This window comes from Antechinus flavipes, chromosome 6 (genome assembly GCF_016432865.1).
Source record: "Antechinus flavipes isolate AdamAnt ecotype Samford, QLD, Australia chromosome 6, AdamAnt_v2, whole genome shotgun sequence".
Taxonomy (NCBI): Eukaryota; Metazoa; Chordata; class Mammalia; order Dasyuromorphia; family Dasyuridae; genus Antechinus; species Antechinus flavipes.
In genome coordinates this window covers 6,974,672-6,981,781 of record NC_067403.1, presented here as the reverse complement: position 1 = coordinate 6,981,781, position 7,110 = coordinate 6,974,672, and positions in this window count along the sequence as shown.

The following is a 7,110-nucleotide window of genomic DNA, read 5'->3' as shown; positions in this document are numbered from 1 at the left end:
CTAAAGTGAATTGCCATTAAAGACCTGCGTTAGCAAGACTTGCTTTCCCAGAGGGTCCTCACTGCTGCGGCGGCTCCATGCTCTCATCCCTGTGTCCTGTCCCGGGTCTTCCTCCCACCCAAGGTCTTATACACTCTCTGGGGAGCCACATTCTTACAAACTTGTGGATCTCTCCCTTTTGAGCCACCAGAACCCAAACCAAGCCTGGAGACCTCGGCTGCCAAACCCGGCTGGAAGCGGCCGGGGGCTCTGAGGGGACGGAATAGGCGGGATGGGCAGCAGAGATTAGCTGTGGGCTCCGGGCCCCTCCCCCAGTGCCCTCTCCCTCAGGTGTAAGTTTAATGAAGGCCGCATCCTGCCTGATCGGAGCCAGCTTTGGCCACCTGACGTCTTAAACCACAGAGGCAACAGGATATTGCCCTGCCAGTGACTAGATGTCCCTTTCTGTTTGTTATTTTTTTCTACCCTCCTCCTTCACATCCTCCCCCACCTCCAGCTGACCTACCGGTCCCCAGGATCCTGGAAGTTCAGGAGGCTGAGTCAGCCTGGCCAGGCTCCCACACAGGAAGTTCCACGTCCCCTCCCCCTGGGGTGACCTAGGAATGGACCTTGTCTCCGTGGGGAGAAGCCCAAAGCCATGGTCCTCGGAACAATTTTCATTCTAGAGGGAAACTTCCAAAAGAAACAAAGATTTTCTGGGGAAAGTGTAGATGAGTTGAAAATTTCTGCTATTTCCAAATGGCTCTTCCTGTGGTGTCCGAACTGTTACAGAACATTCATTTCCTTTCCCCACATTATGCCCATTTGGGGGTGGGGGGGGGGGTCTGTGATTTCATCATTATGGGAACTCCTGGAGAGTAAGCTTTCTTGGCCGGTGCAGGTCAGCACCTCCTCTGTAACTCGGAGTTTTGGGAGCTGAGCCTGGAGTCAGGGAGCCTCGGTCACTTGCTAGCTGTGGGACCCTGGGCACTTCATCCCGCTTGCCTCAGTTTCCTCATCATTGTAAAGACTGATTCCATGTTGAACACACATAAAACTACCCATGACCCATTGGGCTTCTCTGTTTCATTTCCCTATTGCCTGTTACCTGGCAGACTCTGGGAGTTTAGGAAGTTTGGGCTGCCATCCTACAGAGAATCCATGCTTGCGAATGACCATAGAGGGGCCTGGACACCTCCCTTTTGTGAGGGGAGGGTGGAGGGAGGGGCTTTGGTGAGAATCTAGGCCCGGACTTGTGGGTCGGACCTCTCCCAGGAGCAGACCCCTTAAGTCTCATCAGCCGGTCCTCTCCTGCTTTGGGGGGTCAGTCAGTCCCAGCTCAGCCCATACAAGGATCAGCCGATCGTAAGGTCAGCCCTTCCCCTTTGTCCAGGACAGGGAGCTGCCTCTCAGTGTGAGCATGAGTCAGGAACCTGACGTTAGTTGTATCTGAGACCCGATGACTAAACCCTCCTCTGCCCAAGAGATGGGACAGGGGAAGACGGGGGGTTCCAGCTGCTGAGCATCGGTCCCAGGCCCAGAGAGGCAGTGACAGGGAAGACTGCTTGGTGCATCCTGCAGATCCGAGGAAAAGGGGCTGCATGGCTCAGTGGTGAGGGTTCTCTGGGCTTTGCCTTCTAGTAAGAGAAGAGGGAATTCCTGCGTAGTGTCAGTCTCAAGACCGAGAGTCCTAAGGTCCATGCTTGTAGAGGGAGAAGGGAAAGAAGAAAATTGTCCATGTGACGCCAAAGCCAGAGGAGCCCCAAGGGGCTGAGACGCCACGACAGACTCCAGAGCACCATCTCTGCTGTTTCCTGGAATCATCCGGTAGTCGCCTGAACAGTAAGTTTGCTTCTCTAGCCACCCAAGGGCTCCTTTCCTCCCAAGGAGAGGTTGGGAGTGTGGCTGAGCTGGAAGGTGGAAGGGCTCTGTGGGGAAGGTAGCCCTGATGACCAGGATGTATCTGGGAGCCCCCAAGTCCACCAGGCTGTATCTGGGAGCCCCCGAATCACCACAGCAAGCACTGGTAACCCCAAGAGCATTCCTTCCAGCCTTCCCAGGGGACCAGGTCTGCCCCCAACATCCCAGCTCGTTCCAATATACCAAGGTGCCCTGGCCTCCCACTTGTGGTTTTTTTTAATAACTTTTTATTGACAGAACCTATGCCAGGGTAATTTTTTACAACATTATCCCTTGCACTCGTTTCTGTTCCAATTTTTCCCCTCCCTCCCTCCACCCCTTCCCCTAAATGGCAAGCAGTCCTTTACATGTTGAATAGGTTACAGTATATCCTAGATACAATATATGTGTGCAGAACCGAACAGTTCTCTTGTTGCACAGGGAGAATTGGATTCAGAAGGTAGAAATAACCCGGGAAGAAAAACAAAAATGCAAGCGGTTTATATTCATTTCTCAGTGTTCTTTCTCTGGGTGTAGCTGCTTTTGTCCATCTTTGATCAATTAAGGATCTCTTTATCGAAGAGATCCACTTCCATCAGAATACATCCTCATACAGTATCGTTGTTGAGGTATATAATGATCTCCTGGTTCTGCTCATTTCACTCAGCATCAGTTCATGCATCACTTGTGATTGCTGAGAATGCCTCTCCTTCCTCTCCTACCACATCCTGGACCAGGATTTTGGCTCCTCCTGGAAAGCCCCAGCCCTCCCTGCTCCCCAGAGCTGAAGAATTCTGTGAATGTCTGTTGTAGCAGACGCACAAAAACAAGGCCCTTGGGACCTTACCTGCTCCAATTTAGACAGTGGGCAGCATCCCGGCCAGTGGAGGACAGAAACTGTCGGCCGGGAATGGGCAGAAAAGCTCCGTGTAGGACCTAGTTGTCCTTCAGATATGACTCCGTGAAGGGAATTCAGAGAGAGGAGAGGGAGGGGAGGAGGAGGAGGAAAGGAAAGAGAAGACATCTCCATTATGACTCATGTCATAGATAAATATGACAACATAATAATAATAATAAATATGACAAATATAAATAGAGAACTTGGCTGGTGGTGGTATGCTTTGTACTAGCAACCTAACTCAGTTTCCCTTCCAAGGAAAGTTCAAACCTCTAGGCAATGGTCTGTCTAGTACATTGGATAAGACTGTGGCGGGAATTTGGGACTGACCAAAGTGGGGAAATGATTCTGTTGCTCTTCTATGGACTACGATGAGTCTTTTGTGTATTTTCTGTGGATGAAGCAAAAAGAGTGTCCTGTGTACCTGATATACACTGTTGCCTTGAACACCTCCATAGAAGCTGGGGACCCTTTTAGCCATATGGGTGAGGGGTCAGTCGCCAGACAGATTCTGAATATCCCAAGGAGGATTTCGAGAGGGAACAAACTAGAATTATGATTTGGCTTTAACCACTGACCCAGTCTCTTCCACCCAAGGCTAGAACTTGGGTGCTGAGCCGTAGATATTGAAGATAGTACCAGTTACCATGGGCTATGGACCACCGAGGAACAAGAGACGCCAGATCAGACAGACGTGAAATCGGTTTCATGTGAGGAGATCAAGGGGAGCTTCGTGGAGGAAGGAGTATATGAGCTACAGCTTAAAGGACGGACAAAGCTCAGGGACATGCTGACAAATATTTAACGGTGGCTCTCCAAAAATATGAGTGATTTACTTTTAAGTTTCCTTTGCATTATGAACATTAAGTTTAGATAATGAACAGAACTACAATTGATTTGTAGCATTTGTGAGTTCCTGGGATGTAAAGATCTTCCCCTGAAAATTTCGAGTTCGCTCTCTGGGAGCCATGGCCCTGGATGCCAGCAGGTTACCCAAGGAGGGGCTGCGATGCGGCAGCCTGGGCGCAGATGCCCACACTGAAATATGTGCAAACAGAGTTTTCTTTGTCTCATCTTTTGTCTTTAACCTGCTTGCGAAGGAAAGCGGCCTTGTGTCTGTGGATGCTTATTTTGTGGTTTGTGATGACTCAAGTACGGAGGTTGGCGAGTTCTCATAAATTCCAGGAAGGCTCATAACTTGGATGGCAGGTGTCCAGTGCCCACAGTTAACACCTTGTAGGCTGGATTAGCTCTCTAATCCCTGGGGAGAAAGAAAATGCCCAGGTAAACAGATATTTGATATTTAACCAAAGGGAGGGAGTGGGACTCACCTAATAATGATTTAATTCAATTCAGCAAATCTTTACTAAACTCCTACTGCATCCACTATCCCGTGTAAGAAGCCGAGGAAAGAGAGAGGAAACACTCTTCGGGGCCTTCGATCACTTTTTTATCTACTGGGAGAAGATGAAATCTCCTTCACGGGTATAAACGATGTGAAGTAGGATTTTATAGAGGCAAAATAGAGTCCAGACAAAGGACATAAGGAAATTTGAAGCAGAGAGAAGCTGATGGACCCGAGGAATCGGGGAGAGGTCACGATTAAGCTGGGTTCTGAAGGAAGAGGATTTCAATTAGAGGAGAAGAAGAGAGGGGGCATTTTGAGGATGAGGACTGGACAGCCATCATGGGAGACCAAGCCCAGGAATGGGAAGGAGTCCAATTTGCCTGGAACATAGTGGGTGTGAGGGAAGGAGGATTAATGGGAAAGAAGGCCGGAAAGGTGGGCAGGAGGCCAGAATGTGGAGGTCTGCGAGTGCCAAGGGGAGTCTGAATCCTATTGAGACCAGATGCTTTTCCTCTGTGGGTTTCCACAGGACTTTTATCCAAGAACTTAAAGATACAGAGTTCATACTGCTGGAGGGAATTTGTATCCGGCACCCAAGGCACAGAACAGTTATTGAACTGAAGCCAGAGGTGTCTTTCCTCCTCATCAGAATCAGACTGGAGTTCTCAGACAGGGGCTGGCAAGGACCACTTTTTCAAAAACCATGTGTCTATGTTTCTGTCTCTGTCTCTGTCTCTGTCTCTCTTATGATATGGATATACATCACATTGCTATACATCATAAATGTAAATCTGTAGCTGCCTCTCGATACACACATATGTGTATACACGGTCCCCTTTCATCTGTGCATTATGCCCACATACAGCTGTGGGTACAATGCCCACAGTCACCCTTCGCGCACATGTATTTACACGTACATAGGTACACACATGGACAGTCACCTCTGCGCACAGCCCCATTGCGGGGGGACCCGGCTCCCCGCCTTGTCTCTGCCACGCAGAACGCACGTGTGACGAGACTCGGAGCCGGCGGGCTCCGGGTTCCGGGACGAGATCTGCCTCCGGGCCCTCCGTGGGCCCTCACAAGGGGGCCCTCGGTTTCGGGCCCAGCGGGCAGTCCTGGGGGGCCTGGGCTCCGGCTGCTCCCGGTCGGGCCCTGACATTCAGGATTCCTTCGCGGGATCGCGCGGGGGAGGGAGGGGGGCTCCGGGAGCGATGTCCTCGCGAAGTCGCCATCTGGGCGATATTCATCTTGTTTAGAGAAATAGCAAAGATATCTGCCCGACGCAGATGTTAATGCAGATCATAAGGCACAAGTGACCGAGGCAATAAACCAACAGGCAATCAAGGGTAATTAATGCACCTGCTGCCCAATTCCGCCAAGGGACCAGCCCGCTTCCCTTCCGCTCCAACGCCAGATTTTCAAAGGGTTTTTTCTCTTCCAAATAGCCTGACTAAGCCTGAAGCGCCCCTTCGGGCCGAGGCACTCCCCTGTCAAAGGCAAAGAAGTCCCGGGTTTGGAGGAAAAAGAGACTGATACAGAGGGAGAGATAGAGGAGAGAGAGGGGGAGGGGGAAGACAGAGGGGGGGGGGGGGAGAGGGAGAGAGAGAGAGAGAGAGAGAGAGAGAGAGAGAGAGAGAGAGAGAGAGAGAGAGAGACCGAGAGACACAGAAACAGAGACAGAGAGACACAGACAGACAGAGAAGGGGGGAGGAAGAGGGAGGATCGAGGGGAACAAGAGGAGAGGAAGTGGGGGGGGTGGAAGGGAGAGGGAAGGGGAAGTTCTTCGCTTTTTCTCTGTCATGGAAGCCTTTGACAAACTGATGAGATGTATGGACTTCATCTCAACATAATGTCTTTAAATGCATAAAATAAAATCCACAAGATTTAAAAGGAAAGCAATTATAATTTTGGTCAAAGTTGAAATATAATTATCAATATTTTTTAAAATGGAAAATCACGGAACTGTGAATGACTAAGCTATCAGTATATTGCAAATGTTCAAATCAAGACATATGGAGGAACAGGGAAAGAATTGATAAATAGAAATATGCATCCTAACGTTATATAAATACATAATACATATGTGTGTATGAAATGCTGATCTCTAATTTTATAGAGTCGGGAGGGAGGCCGTTCAGAACTTAAAATTTAACAAAAATAAATAAATGAAAAGAAAAAAAAAAAACAATTTATGGGCCCCAGGTTAAAAACCCTTGGTCTAGAAAATCCCAGGGATTTTAAGTAGAGCTGTGGAAGAGCAGATTGTCATGCCTTTTCTAATAGCAAGAGTAATATTGATTTTTATTATTATTCCCTTAGCAAGAGACAGAAAGTCGGGAGGGAGAGCAGGGCAGATGGTCAAGCCCTGGTGGAGGGGAAGCCTGCTCTGATGCTGAGGGTCCCTCGGGGAGAGGGAGAGAGGAACCATTTGCAAGTATCTCAGTCAGCATGTTTAGCCTGAAGGGGATGTGATATTTGTAGCTATCTGTTAAGTATTGAAAGTGATATGGAAGAGGGATTACCTTCTTCCATTTGGCCCCAGAAGATTGAAAGAGGAGCCAGGGGTGGGAGTTGCAAAGCCACAAATTTAGAATCTGCATCAGGAAAAACAAAAACAAAACAAAAAACCAACAAACCCAAAACTTCTAATTCTTAGAGCTGCCTAGAGACGGGATGGCTTCCCCTCCTTGGAGAGCTTCCAATAGAGACCAATGACTTGTCTAAAATGCCCTAATGGGGATTTCTCCCATGTAGGGATCAGACTGGACTACTGCTAAAATCTCTCCCAGCTCTCACATTTTGAGATTCTATGAAAACTAATCCAGCTGGGATCCCTACCCTATACTTACCAGGACAGGAGAATGGACTCACTGGTAGAAATTCTCTGAATCAATCAATCCCTGTCCCAGAGATCAAAAACGTGGAGTGGGATTGTGTCATCCAGTGTGTCTGGAGCACGTTTGTTCTTGCTATACCTTTGAAG